The 15995-nt window shown below is 39.9% G+C and overlaps 2 protein-coding genes across 9 annotated transcripts in view; both read left to right on the top strand.

The window, feature by feature from the left end:
• BNIP2 (BCL2 interacting protein 2) overlaps nucleotides 1–15995 on the top strand; it is a 2487402-nt gene that overhangs the window by 674376 nt on the left and 1797031 nt on the right. The gene's annotated exons all lie outside the window — the stretch shown is intronic.
• MRPL13 (mitochondrial ribosomal protein L13) overlaps nucleotides 1–15995 on the top strand; it is a 506205-nt gene that overhangs the window by 14204 nt on the left and 476006 nt on the right. The window contains exon 1 of one of the 5 annotated variants that reach the window (XM_044077383.1): nucleotides 12484–12541. The exons of the other annotated variants lie outside the window; for them this stretch is intronic. The gene's annotated coding sequence lies outside the window, so the exon portion shown is untranslated. Of the gene's footprint in view, nucleotides 1–12483; nucleotides 12542–15995 lie in introns of those variants that run through there. 5 annotated transcript variants of the gene reach the window in all.

The raw sequence follows: 15995 nt of genomic DNA, 5'->3' as shown, positions 1-15995 counted from the left end.
TTTTTGCTTTGTTTAGGGCGGTTCTCACTTGGACATCTGAGATGACAGGAGATTACATTCAGCTGGGATAAGTATTTCTTCTTTTGGGGGTGAAGGAGAAATTTGCACTGAACCTGTCAGCCAGAATGTTAGCAATATCTGTGGGTTCAGTGTATTTTTTGTTGTTGTGAACCAACTCTGAGCATATCTGAGGGTTTCCGCCCAGGTTTCTAATATAGCTGAAGAAGGCTTTGTGGTTATCTTTAGTGTCCTTAGCGATTTTTCTCTCAAAGTTTGCCTTGGATGTTTTTATGAGAGAACGTAGTTTTCTGCTAATTTTGATCAGAGATGTCTTCCCTTCATGGGATTTCAGTCTGATGTGCAGTAGCTTCCTTCTTTTGTTATACAATTTGTTTATGGCTGAGGTCCACCAGACAGGACGCTTACATTTGGTGGAGAGGGACTTGGATTTGTTTGGGATTGCATGATCCATGCATTCTTGGAGATGTCCATAGAAAACATTTGTGAAGGATTCGGCATTGTGGGATGTGGTATCCACTGGCACAGTGGGCTTAAAGGATACCATCTCAGTCTTAAGAAGAGTGAAGTCTGCTTTTGAGAAGTTTTTCACTGTGGTCTTTTGTGCTGGGGTGGAGGTGGGATATGTATATCCAGGGTGATTAGTTTGTGGTCAGATCTCACTAGTGAGGGGTATACTTCCGGTGTGGAGCATTTTGTCCCCATGTTTGTGATGATCAGGTCTAGTATATTATCTCCCCTAGTGGGAGAGGTGACTAGTTGTTCCAGTGCATTTGAATTTATGAATTCCAGGAACCTTTGGGCTAGGGTACTAGGGCTAGAATAATGTACCCAATCTATGTTTGGGTAGTTGAAGTCTCCCAGTATGATGGTATTTTGTGATACATTCATATCCTCCAATGTCTTCAGGAAGGCTGAGTGGGGTTCTTGAGATTGGGAGGGTGGTCTGTAACATGCTACCAGTTGTATAGCAGTTTTGCCTATGAGTTGCACCTGTATGGTCTCTGATGCTTCATGTGTTGCTACTAACCTGGAGGTGTGGGTGTCCTTAATGAATATGGACACTCCCCTCCTTGTGGTTCGGCCCGGTGTTGGGGCGAAAAGCATGAGGTATAGCCTGGTAGCGCGGGGGTGCTCTCAGGAGCCTTGAACCAGGTTTCAGTTACTGCACAGACGTCGATGTTCTCCATGCTGAGGAGTGCATCAAGTGCCTGCATCTTGAGATTTAGACTTCTGGCGTTGAGCAGCATTACCCTTAGTTTTTTTCCATTTTTGTTTTCTAAGGAGGTGGGTTTGTCTTTTGAGCCTTGCCTAAAAAAGGCACTATGGGGGTGGCAAGAGCCTTAGCCAATATCCGGAAGCCCAGTGGTGACAGGTGTAAGCCATCCCTTGCCAAGCAGCGTGGCTTGTCCAACATATCATCCCAGGCAGACAGACATTGGAACCCCTTAGAATGACACCAGTACTTGAGCCAATTGTTAAAGCTGATCATCTTGTCTTTGTATTGTGGTATCATTCTTGGTGAGGGCAAGATGCTGCTCAGGGTCAGGGTCATACCAGCCTGGGCTACATAATCGGAGAGCTCCTCTATGTCTCTTTTCATGTAGTCCAGGGAGGTACGTCTCAGGTCATTCACACCAGCATGGACAATGACGGAGTCATATTTGTACTTGCTTTGGAGTGACCTGAGTGCGTGTGTTATGTGGCGGATCCTAGCTCCCGATAGACAGCTCACAGTCACCTTCTCCTTGTTCAGCCTGGTCAGTGGGACATCAGTGTGTCTGACTATGGAGTCACCTATTACTAGTGTATCAGGCAAGGTGTTTGGCCTTAAGGGCTGCGATTGGTCGACACTGATTTATTGAAGTATGTGTTGCATGTGTTTTGTTTTGAGGTGGTGGATTTTTGGATGTCTGCTTTGGGAGCCTCTGTTGTTTTGGTAAGTTTTTATTAGAGCCTCCAGTATGTCTTTGTGTTTTATGTGTTTGGTTTGCAGTTGTGGTAGGTCTATGTGGGACTGGGATTGTTGTGTGTGTGGTTGCCATCTCCTCCTGTCTGGTCATGCCAGCCCTGAGTTGAGAGAGTTCAGCCTCCAGTTTGGCTATATAGTTGCATCTCTCACATGTATTTGTGTTTGTTGGGAGGAGGAGAGGGTTGTCTGTGTACATGAGACAATTGTAGCATTGTCTCAAGATGCCCAGATTGACCAGCTGAACTGGAGACGACACCAGTAATCTACCACTCGACATGCTAGAACAGTATAAGGGAGTGGTATACCTTTAAGGGAAGTGGGTATTCACAGGGGTGGTAAGTAGATGTAGTGTTTTACTTAGTACGAGAGTGCTTACTTAGTAGAGAAGTATTGAGAACAAGTGCTAGGCTTATAATACAGTGAGTAGTCTGGTTATACTAAGAGTAGAGCTTCCTTAAGGGAAAATTTGAAGAACAGACTTGGCGGAGCCAGAAAATGTTTAACCGGCGGCAAAGCCGTGCAAACGCGGATTTTAAACAGTGAACTACAAAAGAGCTGGAAGTGGTCCCAAACAACCAATTACTACAGCTTCTTGTGCTGAGGTCACTTCCCCCAAGGACAGGTAGGCTGCTCAAGGCTCCCCACTCCCACTGGTGAGCAAAGAAACTTCCTTCTATCCAAGTAAGGTAATGGACAACACAGGAACTACACCACAGCCCAGAATACAGCAATGCCTGTAAACTGGTCTAAACTAGTTGAGGAAGGTGGGAAAACAAGGATTATTTTTTTGTTTTTTTGGTAGAAACATACAGAAAATGCAGAAACAGTGATAAATTAGTTACACAGGCTAGCACACTTTAGTGGGCAGCCTCCACAGTTAAATTAAACAAACAAGCAAACTTTTTATCAAATCTAATGTAATTACCTACTAAAACTTATATGTCTACCTTCCTGTGTGAGTGATTCAGCAGCCTACTGCAGACCAATAAATACTCTTCCCCCCTCCAGGTCTTCTATGTCCTACAAAATTTCAGTCTCTTAGGACATTTCATAGTGCACCTTCCTGTGTGAGTGATTCAGCAGCCTACTGCAGACCAATAAATACTCTTTCCCCCCCTCCAGGTCTTCTATGTCCTACAAAATTTCAGTCTCTTAGGACATTTCATACTGCACAGTTAAAACCTGCTCACCTTTCCTGCCTGCTATCTCCCTATTATCACCAGGTGGCAGCACCTACCAACCTCAGGCCAGTGCAACATTACTCTCAGTAGGGCTTCATTTCTCTGAAACTGACTGAATATCTCAAATCCCAGCTACTACTCTCAAAAAGGCTGGTAATAATCCACCCCACCCCTGCAAAGCACAAACTAATTGAATTAGAACATCACCATTTATCTTTGTAAATTATTTCTCCCTTATATTTTCTCATCCATTTACCACTGCTTACCTTACTGTTTAAACGGCAGTTGCTGATACTTTTTTCTGCTGTTGGTTCTCCTTTTGCACAACCCCGGTAATAATACCAACCCCTGCCCGAATCCTAACCTCTCAAGCCTTGAAACAGACACTAAATTCAACACATTTTTCATTGATTGCATAGCTAAATTATCCTCCACTTTTCCCCAACCCACCCACCAATGCTACCCCCTCACCCTGCCTCCCAAAACCCCCTCACCCTCCTGCTCCCCCCGTTTTCCCTTAAACCTGTCTCCACCAACACTATAAAAAGACTACTCCAAAAGCTAAAACCATGCTGCAATGCCCCTGACAACCTTCCAGCTAATTTTCTTCAAATATCAGCTGAATCAATAGCCTATCCCATATCCATTCTCATAAATAGATCCATTCAAGAATCCTATGTACCAACCATCTGGCGTCATGCATACGTAATCCCTCTCCACAAAGGTGGTAAGAACACAGACACTACCAACTTCAGACCCATAGCTATACTCTCTCCTCTCTCTAAAAATTCTAGAGAAAACCATCCACTCTCAGCTAATGCCCTACCTAACCCAGCACAAACTCCTCTCTCCCACACAGCACCATGACAGCCCTCCTTTCCTTTCTTGAAACAGTCAACCCAGCATGTGATAGCGGCAAATATGTATCTTCTCTATTTCTTGACCTCTCAAAGGCATTCAACACAATCTCCCATTCCCTACTCCTCTCCCAGCTCTCACACTTGCACCTATCTCCCTCAACCTTAGCCTGGTTCTCCAGCTACCTTTCCATGCGCCAACAGGCTGTACAATGTAAAGAATCAACCTCCCCTTTCTTACCTACACCCACAGGAGTTCCTCAAGGATCAGTACTGGGCCCACTCCTCTTTAACTTATTCATCAACAACTTCCACCACTCCATCCCTGACACACCAGTCATCCAATATGCTGATGACTACACCATCATGTGCTCAGCCTCCTGCCCCTCCAAACTTCTACTTAATACCCAAATAGCCTTCTCCAAAACAGAATCATGGATGCAATCCCATCATCTAGCCCTAAATGCCAACAAAACAAAACTAATGATTTTCACTCCGACCAAAACCTCACAATTCAACAAGGACCAATTTTCCATCAAAAGCCAAAATAACTCCCCTCTAGAAATTGTTCCTAGTACCAAGCTACTTGGCATTACTATTGATGAAAACCTAAAATTTTATTCCCACATCCTGTCTGCAATCAATAAAAACCCACCAGAAAATCGGTCTCCTCTACAGACATAACTGCTACCTTACTCCTCCTCCCGTCAAACCCTCGCATCTGCCTTCCTTCTCCCCTCTCTCTTGTACGGTGCTCCCCTATTCTCCAACCTACAACTTGGCCTCCGTTCCAAACTTAAAGCTTGTTGCAACAAAATCTACAGATTTACAACCAATGCTAAGAACTCCTCCCATCACTGCCACTCCCTTCACACCCTAAACTGGCTAGAACTCCACAACCACCTAAAATACCTGCAACTTACAACAGCCCACAAACTCATCTTTAAACCAAAAGAATGCCCCTCCCTTGCCAAATCTCTAACACCCTATGCACCTAGTCGCCCCGGAGATCCAAAGGCCAAAACCTCCTACATGTACACAAACCCCTGCACCTGCAGATTTACAACCAATGCTAAGAACTCCTCCCATGACTGCCACTCCCTTCACACCCTAAACTGGCTAGAACTCCACAACCACCTAAAATACCTGCAACTTACAACGGCCCACAAACTCATCTTTAAACCAAAAGAATGCCCCTCTCTTGCCAAATCTCTAACACCCTATACACCTAGTCGCCCCTGAGATCCAAAGGCCAAGACTTCCTACATGTACACAAACCCCTGCACCCACCTGGCCAACTATTACTATCCCACACCATAGCCAAACTGTGGAACGCTCTCCCCACACCACTACATAACATACCAAACCATAATAATTTTAAATCCATGCTTCTCTCCCGTCTGGCCTCCAAATGGGAATGTCCTTCACATGCTCCCGCCTAAAACACCCACACCACTAACTCCACACCTAAATAATTTTTTCTTTGCCAAATTTAAAAAAATGTCATAGGTCTTTCTCTGTACATCTTTCCAAAAATTATTTCTTTTGCATGCCGGCCTCTGGCCTATCTTACACACATTCTCAAACTGACACCATCTTAATTGCAAAGCAGTGTATATATTATTGTAAAACTGTTATTCCTATACATACTAATATTGACATATGATACTCACATTATCTATTACTAATGTGGCAACTTTCTGTAATTCTGCCTTTTCCAAGTTTGACAAAACTCTGTACTTTATATTTTGTAATGTTGCAAATTTCTGTATTTTTATATTTTGTAATGTTCCAAATCTCTGATTTTATACTATGTACTGGAGCTTTTCTCCTCGGGTCTCCACTGAAAATGGGCCACAAGCTCAGCTGGACTAACCCGGTGAACAAACAATAATAAATAAATAAATATAGAAATTATTTTTTTTCATAAGTATGTTATTAGGTACTATAGGTTTATTGATGACCTAATATTTTTGGGTACAAGGGGGACAAGATTTAGTTGTAAACTTTTTCTTTCTGAGTTACATAACAATAAATTCCATTTAGAATAGGGACCCGAATATCTTTCCTGGATGCCACATTGAGTATTGTGGAAGGAAAAAATATATATACATCAGTCAGTAGGAAATTTGAAGAGGGAACACAGTTTGTACATGGACAAAGTTGTCACCCCCCCATACATTAGAGGCATTACCTTTTGGTGAAGTCCTTAGGATTTCTAGGTTATGCAATAATGACCATGATTTTAAACGAGAACTGTGTAAAACTGTTGAGATGTTTGGGCGAAGGGGATATAGTAAGGAGATGATTGAAAAAAGCTGTAAAAATTAGTGATGATAGAAGGGGAAGTAGTGATGTAAACAAGTTATCCATTACTTCTCTTAATAATAGGGATAAAGAACAGACTGATACCATCTATTTTGTAACTACATATAGCTGTTTGAGTGTTGAGATGGTACAGCAGGTAAGGTATTATTGGGAATATTTTTGTTCCCTGGGAAATGTGGCTGAATGGCTGAAGGAAAAAACTGGGGATTTCCTTTAGAAGAGGCAAAAATATTCAGAATTGTATAGTGAGGAGTGAATTTACCATGCCTTCTATGAATTTAGAATATAGAGTAATATTAAGTGGGACTTCAACTTGTGGTAGATGTTAAGTGTGTAAGTTTGTGGTTAGAAGTTTTCCACAAATTAATAACATATTTTTTTAACACATGGGATCATTTTACATGTAATACTGAAGGCATTATTTACACCCTCAATTGCCCCTGTAACCAGTTTTATATTGGGGAGACAAAGAGGTCATTTAAAGTAAGACTGATGGAACATGCAAGGGATATCAGTAATAGTAAAGAAAGTTCTGTTGCCATGCATTTAAGAAATATGAGGGGCTAAAAGGAACAGCACTAGAGAAAATCAGTGTATCCCAATTTGATGTAAATAATTAAAAAAAAAACAGTTGCTATTTAAAGAATCTGTTTATATTTTAAAGTTTGGCACTTTATACCCTCATGGGTTAAATGTGGAATTGAACTGGAGAATATTAATTTAGTTTTTAATTGTTTTATTTCATTGTTTAATTTTCTAAATTTCTGATTGTATAATTAATTAGTTATTGATTGCTGCTATTATATAAAGTGTATGTGTTTTTTGAGGTCCTTTACTCCTCGAAGGCTACGGCTGAGACGTCAGAGGAAAAGAGCTCATTATATTAAAGCTTTTGGATTACTGACCGGTTGCATTTCATCAACTATTTATAAATAAAAGAGCACTAATGATTTCAAAACTCTTAACACTTTCATTCTAAAGCCACATCTTGCTCTTAACAGCTTTTCAGAGGTATAGCTATCACAGACCTATTTGGTACAAACATTGCAATGTACAGTATTCTGCTGGATGTAATTATTTCTTAAGGACACAAAAGTTTTACGTCACTTCAGTTCCTGTTAAGGTCTACTACTGAAAGTTACTTGTCCTTTTCTGGCAGCAGGTGTCATTGGCAGTGCATCACAGTTTATATTCTCCTGGCAAACTTCCAAAGCCTGTGAATAAATCAAAATAGTCATCTAGCGTTTTGGGGCCACCAGCAAATATCAAGTTGGGGGCCCCCTGGGCACTTCCAGTCTAAGTATCATCCTGTCACTGACACTTCTTCTATCCATCCTTTTTTCTCATGCTGCAAACTTTTAGGAATAATACACACAGACTGACCTGTAGCTGCAATGTTCCTACTTTACAACAAGCCTATGTATCACACTGTGTTGGCCCATTTCACAAAGGGGCATTCACAGTTGCTGACATTTATATGTAAGAATGATATATTATAACAACTCTATGTACAGGGCTGGACGTAGGTGAAATGGATCCCTAGGCACTGCCTACTGTTTCAGCACCCCCCCAAAATGCGTACATACGCACACACCCACACCCTGCAGTGTTCCCCTCTGTTTTTTTCTCATCTTGGGTTCCCTACACCAGGCCCATTACTTTTTTTCTTCCATTTCTCACATATTACAATTATCTTTAGTTTTTTTAAGAAGCCATAACTTTATATATGCTCTGAAATGCTTTTTAGTTGTTTATTTTTTTTATTTTTTACAGCCTTTTTATCCAATGATGGCTTGAACAGAAATTATGATTAAGGAAAAAAATTCAGTGTTGCTGTTCAACCTTATTTTTCCTTGCATCCTTTCAACAGACCTTTCCTGACCAAGACAGCACAGTAATAACCATTTGGAAATAACTCAATTAATCCGGTGCCCCCAGAAGCTATAGAGGTTACTGATGCTCTAGGATGGATTCTAGAGCATTTCCCAACCTTTTAATCCAACAGTGGCCTAAACAAAAATCACAAGTAAGAAGAAGTATTCCAGTCTTATTTTTTATTTCAGTGAAGACATAAGTTGTGCCCAAGCCTTAATGCTCAAAGCTGAACTAACAAGCCAATTGTTCTGAGGATACACAGATCCTGTTTGGGAATACTGCCTGTCTGTCTAATCCCCAAAAAAGACAGTCACTGCAAATGCATTTGGTGTTTGAATGAGATGAAAGCAGAGGTTCAAATGGTCATAGCCATGTATTTCAAGTGGCTGCTGAAATACACATACATAGCATGCCTCACTCTTCACATCCCTAACCCTCAAAAGCAACCAACCTGTATACATACCTGATGTGTGATTGCATGGAAAGTGAAAAACAATAATGCTTGCAGTAATGTGTTCTACTTTGTTGCCACTAGAGAGTACACCTGCCCCTACAGGACCTAAAGTAACTTTCTTTGTACATTTCTGAGGTCTTTAAGAAAAGTAAAGGAAACTGACCACACAATCCCCAGTCCCCCACATAACCTACAGCAATTTTCTGTACATTCATATATGAGCAGGGCTGGTTTTAGAATGGCTGCAAACTGAGAGCAGAGGCCATTATCAGTTTTATCCCAACAGGGTCATATCACAGTCCTGTTTAGGTTAAAGAATGTAATCAGAAAATTAAAGCATTTTTTTTTCATCATTTTCCTCAACCAGAAACAGCTTTTGTGGAGCCCCCACAGAGTCAAGGATGAATAAGGCAGCCCCCCCGTATCCATTTATATATTTTGGGAAGTGGGGCCCACCAGATTCCTAGGAGATCTAAGGGTCTGCATGTTACTTTTGAAATATCATTGCTTGTTAGCTGCATTTTTTACTGATACCAAGAAGAATAAGGTATGTGCCCCGACATTATTGTATGTGTGCACTGATAAAAATCCATGATATTGTTACACACACATAAGTGACAGCAACACACACACACACACACACACACACACACACACACACACACACACGTGACAGCAATGCTAGTTCAATGCTAGTTTTGTAGCAACGCATTGTGCAACACTGGTACTGCCACACCAGATTAGTGACTGCTATTTAGCAGTCATCAAACAGCAGGGATAAGTCATTTTTATATACCTCATTGAGGAGTAAATGAATACCTGTCTCGATCCTTGATTTTACAAATATTCCTTGATTTTTTGACTCATAATTTTGCTCCATCCTTCCTAAAAAAAAGTCTTTATTTGCTGGTAAATCATTTAAAATTACAGTCGGTCAATAAATCCAGACATCAGTTTTATACTTTGTGCTGTCCAAAAAATGCATGTTGATACAAAATGTGTTATTCTAGTACCTTTCTAGTGAAGTAGAGAAATATTTGAAATGTGTCCCTCATTTTGAGCCTTTATTCTGCTATTAGTTTTGTTATTGAGCACAATTCTTCAGCAAAGACATTGGGAGTTATAGTATCTGGTGTTCTGCCAGTACTTATTAAACTGCCTGAAAGAGAAACCATCCCTGACAATCGGAAACTTCGGCCCTTCTTAATATCCAAGGTGTGCACTGACATCAGTCACTCTGGGCTGCTGATTGATATCTTTAGTGCTTACCTTGGCTCATGTTCAGTATCAGTTTTATCCTAACAGGATCATATTACACTCCTATTAAGGTTAAAGAGCATAATGGAAAATTTAATTCATTTTTTTCTCCTTGTTTTCCCCAGCCTACAGTAGCTTTTGTGGGGCCCCCACACAGACAAGTGGGTACTGCAGATACCTAAAGCTGGCTATGCTGTTAGTTTTCGTGGGCAGGATGTCCACCAGCAGGGTTTAACTAAGCCACGGGCATTATGTCAGTGGTAAAATATTTAATAGAATTGCGAAGTCTGTTACTTGACAAAACACCCTTATTATAACTAAAGACATTTTGAAGGCGATGTAAAGAGTTATTATTACTCATCTGGTTTATTAAGCATACATCATTGCTGTACTAGCTTTTGTTAGTTTAACACACATGTTACAAAATATCAAGGTAAGATAACTTGCTATGGTTGGGGCCCCCCTAGGACCAGGGGCCCCCCAGCGACCACAGGGTTTGCTGGTGCCTAAAGCCAGCTATGTATAGGATAGTAATGCACTTGCCATGGTTTCCTTGTGCATGCATTTTTTGCTTTTGTACTGTTAATTTGTTTTGCTGTACTTGACTTCTCACAAACCAGGTAATTAAAAGTTTAGGAAAATGTACTTAAGTGCTATAATCTAATGAACTGTATACAGATTAATATTATATTTATATCAACAGCTTTAAACCCAATGGTTTTATTTGGTACCCTAATTATGATGCCAGTGTACATACATATCTATGTTCTATTATATTAACTTCCGAGTGCTTTAGATTATCTTCAGACAAGGTACTGCGCACCACACCTATGTCTAGTTTAAATTTAACATTTTGCTTAGTAAATCTTGGCATCCCTTTACATTTTCATTCTAATAGTATCAAGCAGCTACTGTTCTTGTTTCTGTTAAACAAAGAGCAACGTTTCAAACTTTCTTGACTTGCCTTTTACTGTCTGTGCAGAGGATAGTGATGTTTAGCACAGATTCAGCACAATTATTTAAAAGGAGCACATTGCTTTTTGTCATGCTTTTAGCCACGTATACATGTGGTTTTAATTTCTATTGCATGGCCTTTTCCCTGAATACCATGGACATGTTTCTCCTTTACTGTTGCAATGCATTCTCGCATGGCCTCCTTTTTCATATCCATTATTGTTGCAACACATTCTCACTTTTTTTCTCTGACTCTTTTGTCTTTCACTCATCAGTTTCTTGGTTAATCCTTTTACATGCATAATAGTAATTTTACTTGCTGTATGTACATTCATGGCTTGTGATAAAATCAGTTCTGTGTTCCTTTAAAGTCTGTTCTGTGTCTGATTGCTTCTTATGCCAGAAATTAATCTCTTATTAATGAATCTTGCAACTTTCCAATTTCAGTCTTTGGTTGTATGCTTCACCTACATAACACAAGCATCTGTAAGTGAATGTAGAAAAAAACAGTAAATAAAACACACATTCTTTCTAGCCTCAGTTTCTTAAACAGGTATCCAAAATCTGAGAGTCGTGAGCTGAGAAGATAATCCTGTGATGCCAGAACAGGCTTTGCATTATCATGCTTTTTCTTAATGCTGATATCTTGTGCACTCAAATGTCTGTCATTATTTAGTAACTGAAAGTACAAAAAAATGCAAACATTGAGGAACAGACCAAAATATGAGACATCATTCTGAAAAAAAAAAAGAAAAAAAATGTAAAGACAGTTGAGTGCGCCTATGCCCCCTACGTACCGAAACATACATGCCATGTGAATAATGTAACCATTGATTATATCCACTGGTATAACTGTGACTGCCACCTCAGAAGTAGGACTGGGATCAAATTAATGAACAAATACATAATTGCTACACAGGAATGTATCTTCTGAGCTGACCGCTATCAGAATACAGTATGCAAACCCCTCATACATACATACACGCGCATATATATATATATACACACACACACACACACACACACACACACACACACATCTCAGTCTCTGAGCTTAAAAATTGAGAAAAAATAATGGGGGTAAAGGGCCAAAATCAAGAACAAATACCACCTTTGTATATTTAGAAATGGGTGGGTTTGTGACTGCTTAAAATGCTGTAGGTAAGCGTTCCTGGGTTACATTTAGGAGGCCTTGGTGGTATAGGTAGGTTGCTTTTAAGAGCCTCAGCTTATGCAAATCTTGTGTTTGGTCTGAGCTATGTATGATTTGTGTAGTGTGATGCTATGTGACTGATGCTTGTTTGTTGTAGATGCTTCCTGTGAGAGCTTTGCCTCCAATAACCTTATGTAACTATATCTCTCTCACACTCCATTTCTTTTGTTTATGCAGTAAGTGTCTGTTATTAAACCTGAAACGATTGTTGCATTGTCTCAGAATACCAATTTTAACCAAGCTGGCTGCAGAGAAAGACGTGAAGTGCAAATCTATGGTTCTAAATGCTTACTAATGTGAGCTGATAAAGGAGGAGGATGTTTCCTAGGAGGTTAATTTAAGTCTCCATACAAGGAACAACATTTCTATAGATGAAGACCAGATCCTTCTCTTGCAACTACTGAGAGATGGAGAAAGCATTTCTACTAGTAGGTAAGGTTTAGTTTCGGGTGTACTAAGAAGTTTGGCTAGAGAATTTAGTTTGAGCACTACACTACGTAGGTAGAAAAATAATTTGTCTAGATGCCTAGGGAGGTAGCCTTTGACATGCAACAGTGTACTGTTTCTTAACTCTGCAGTTTATACACCTATAAATGGGAGAAAGATTTAACCAAGGATCTTAACTGATAATTTGAAAGTGAAAGCATCTTCCACTGCGTGACCTCCCAAACCTCTTGTATCAGAGGCACATGGAATATATGCAAATTACCCTTCTGAACATCAGGTATTTCAGCTAATTGGTGATTCTGAAGGCCCATGACTTGTTTCGTTGTTTTAATGGACAGTTTCAGGCCAATAAATCCAAACCCCACTAGCTGTGGATATGCATATTTCAGCCTTGTTATGACCTTGTCAGCACAGCACAAGCAGAGTGTTTGACTAAGCATAAGAAACACAGGGCTGTTTTACCCAGCTGATGTCCATTATTATTAGAGTCACTGCAAAAATATCCCAAACAACAAACTAAAACAGTAAGTGAGAAGGTCACTGAAAAACCAATCAGTAAAAACAAAATGAAAACTCCAGCAAAGCTAGAACTTCCACTGAGTGACCTCCCAAACCTCTTATATCAGAGGCACATGGGATATGTGCAAATGACCCTTATGAACATCGAGTGTTTCAGCTAATTGGCGATTCTGAAGTCCCACGACTTGTTTCTTCGTTTTAATGGGCAGTTTCAGGCCAATAAAGCCAAACCCAACAGTCCTGTCTTTCTTATGCTTAGTCAAACACTCTGCTTGTGCTGTGCTGACAAGGTCATAACAAGGCCGAAATATGCATATCCACAGCTAGTGGAGTTTGGCTTTATTGGCCTGAAACTGTCCATTAAAACAACGATGCAAGTCATGTGCCTTTAGAATCGCCAATTAGCTGAAACACCTGATGTTCATAAGGGTCATTTGCATATATCCCATGTGCCTCTGATACAAGAGGTTTGGGAGGTCACTCAGTGGAAGTTCTAGCTTTGCTGGAGTTTTCATTTTGTTTTTACTGATTGGTGTTTCAGTGACCTTCTTATTGTTAAAGTGAAAGCATCTGTTAAATTCAGCATTGTGCAGTGCTGCACACTGCAGTGTCACCCACTGTTTGAACTGGGTGCAAAAACTGAAAGAAGCAACAGAAGAGTGGCTAGAGCTCCAGTCAGTAATATGTACTTCTCAGACAGCATCAAATCACTTCCTGCCACCAAATAGCCACTACTGCCTCAGCAAGTTTATGCTTCAACTAACAAACCAATACAAATGTACTTTAATGTATGAAAAGCTGTAAAAGTAAGGGAGGCAATGGAAACTCACAGGAGAAGCAATTTTTATGGGCTAAATGGAGCTGTTATTTAACTGATTTACAACACAGAACACACAGTGTAACGAAATGGAGGCTCCGTTAGCTACACAACCACCCAGTCAACAATGAAACACAATATCAGCTGTTTTAGCTAAGTTGTGGTGGAATGCAAAATTGTGGCAAAATTGGGTGCTGTCAGATTCTTTAGGCAGTTGGGTGACTTAAACACAAGGCCAGCAAGTTTGACTGAACAAACTGTTAAAAAAAAAACAGTTCTAAAATTCAATTAAATAAGCAGTAATGTACTGAAAATACCAAAAAAGTATAGTAATTTAGTCTTCTTCCATGGATACTTTGTAGAGATTAAACTTGAAAAAGACTAGCCAAGCCTCACTCAGACCATGTGCTTCAACTCTCACTCCTTGAAGTCGTTGGAAGACACAAGGAAATGGCTACTAGCAGTGATTAAAATGAGTGGAAGAAGGGAAATAACCAATAAGATAATGGTTTGGAGGGACAGATATATCTCGCAGAGGATACTGCTGCACTGGAACAGACTCCCCATCCACATAAAGCAAAGTTCATCCCTGTTCATATTCAAGCACAACTTAGATCTATGAATGGGAAATGGAAAATTTACTCCAGGACTGCCTCATGTAGTACTAATTGACAGAGGCAGCTCCTAAATGCTTTATCCTATGCATGGGTCCCCTCAAATTATCTGTCGTATGATCCCAGTTGTTCTCATTAGAGGGTAATATATAATTAGTGACTGTGGTATGGAAAATGCCAGTCTGTAACCAAATGGTATATTTGCTTCTATATTTGCCAACTCAACTGGTAAAATCTGGAATCTACTCCCTACTACCGTTATCAAGGAAACCTCACTATCCCTATTTAAAAGAGAACTCAAAAAATACCTCGCATCTCATTGGCTGTGCTCTTGTTCTAAACCTGACTAACAACTTCACTAATACATGTCTTGCTACCCAACCTGCTGTTTAGCCAAATATCTATGCCTCATCACATTTGAATGTCTAAGCATTGTGAGTTATGAGATCTGATTGTATTCTGTATTCACATTTTCTGATAAGTCTTTGTCAATCAGATGCAAGTCTGCACATTGTGTATATTGATATCTGCCTGTATTCTTTGTCTATATTTTTCTAAACATGTCTGCCTGAGTTTATCACTCAGTGATGTATGTACTGTCTCTTTTTTGGTATGTGGAGCTTTTCTCCCCGGGCCTCCACTGAAAATGAACATGTATCCAGTTGGACTATCCCGGTCAACAAATGTAAAATAAATAAAATAAATTATTCAAGCACAATAAAGAAAATTGGCTAAGCTTAAAGTGGTCCACGGGGCAGCTAACCTAGTACTTGCATATGAACCTGTAAGAAAGAAGCTGGAGATCTAGTGAATAATGTCTACTCCTCAGACTACAGTAACTTACTCCCTACCATTGAATAACCACTACTTCTAGAAAAACAACCAAAAAGTATACTTCAGTGTAAAGGTTATCTAACAAAGTTACAAGGAGAACACTCAGAGTAACAAAATAGAGGATCATTTAGCTACTGGAAAAAAAACTTGTGACAAACCAACAATATTTGCTATTTACACAAGCTGTAGTTTAATATAAAATGAAATGGAGAAAGTATAAAAAAACACTTAATCGTAACTAGTTACTAAGCAAGCAAGCAGACAAGTAGTTTCATTCAAAGTGCTGCTTTAGAGACTGTAACAGACTGCTAGTCTCTTGTTTCTCTTAAAGAACAAAGCTAAAACAGAAAGCAGCCAAATGCACAGCTCTCACTAACATTTACATAGCTAATAGACAGCTATGTCCCAAGATTCACACTCCAGATTCCTAAGCACCCAGGAGAATATTAGGGTCCAACCTAACACTGTCATACTGGGTGACTTCAACTACCCCTCTGTGAAAGGAAAAACTTCAAAAACCAATGCACGTTAGATTCAAGCAAGGCACCCTTTATTACTTGCAGCAAGGAGACAAAGCATGTAGGTACAGGATTTGTCTAGTCTCTTTGGTGATCAGTATGTTATTCTTTTACAGTTCTCTTCATGTCACACAGAA

The sequence above is a fragment of the Protopterus annectens genome, chromosome 7.part0, assembly GCF_019279795.1.
Source record: "Protopterus annectens isolate FY-2018-M chromosome 7.part0, PAN1.0, whole genome shotgun sequence".
In the NCBI taxonomy this organism is placed as follows: Eukaryota; Metazoa; Chordata; order Ceratodontiformes; family Protopteridae; genus Protopterus; species Protopterus annectens.
This window is presented reverse-complemented; position numbering and strand designations above follow the sequence as displayed.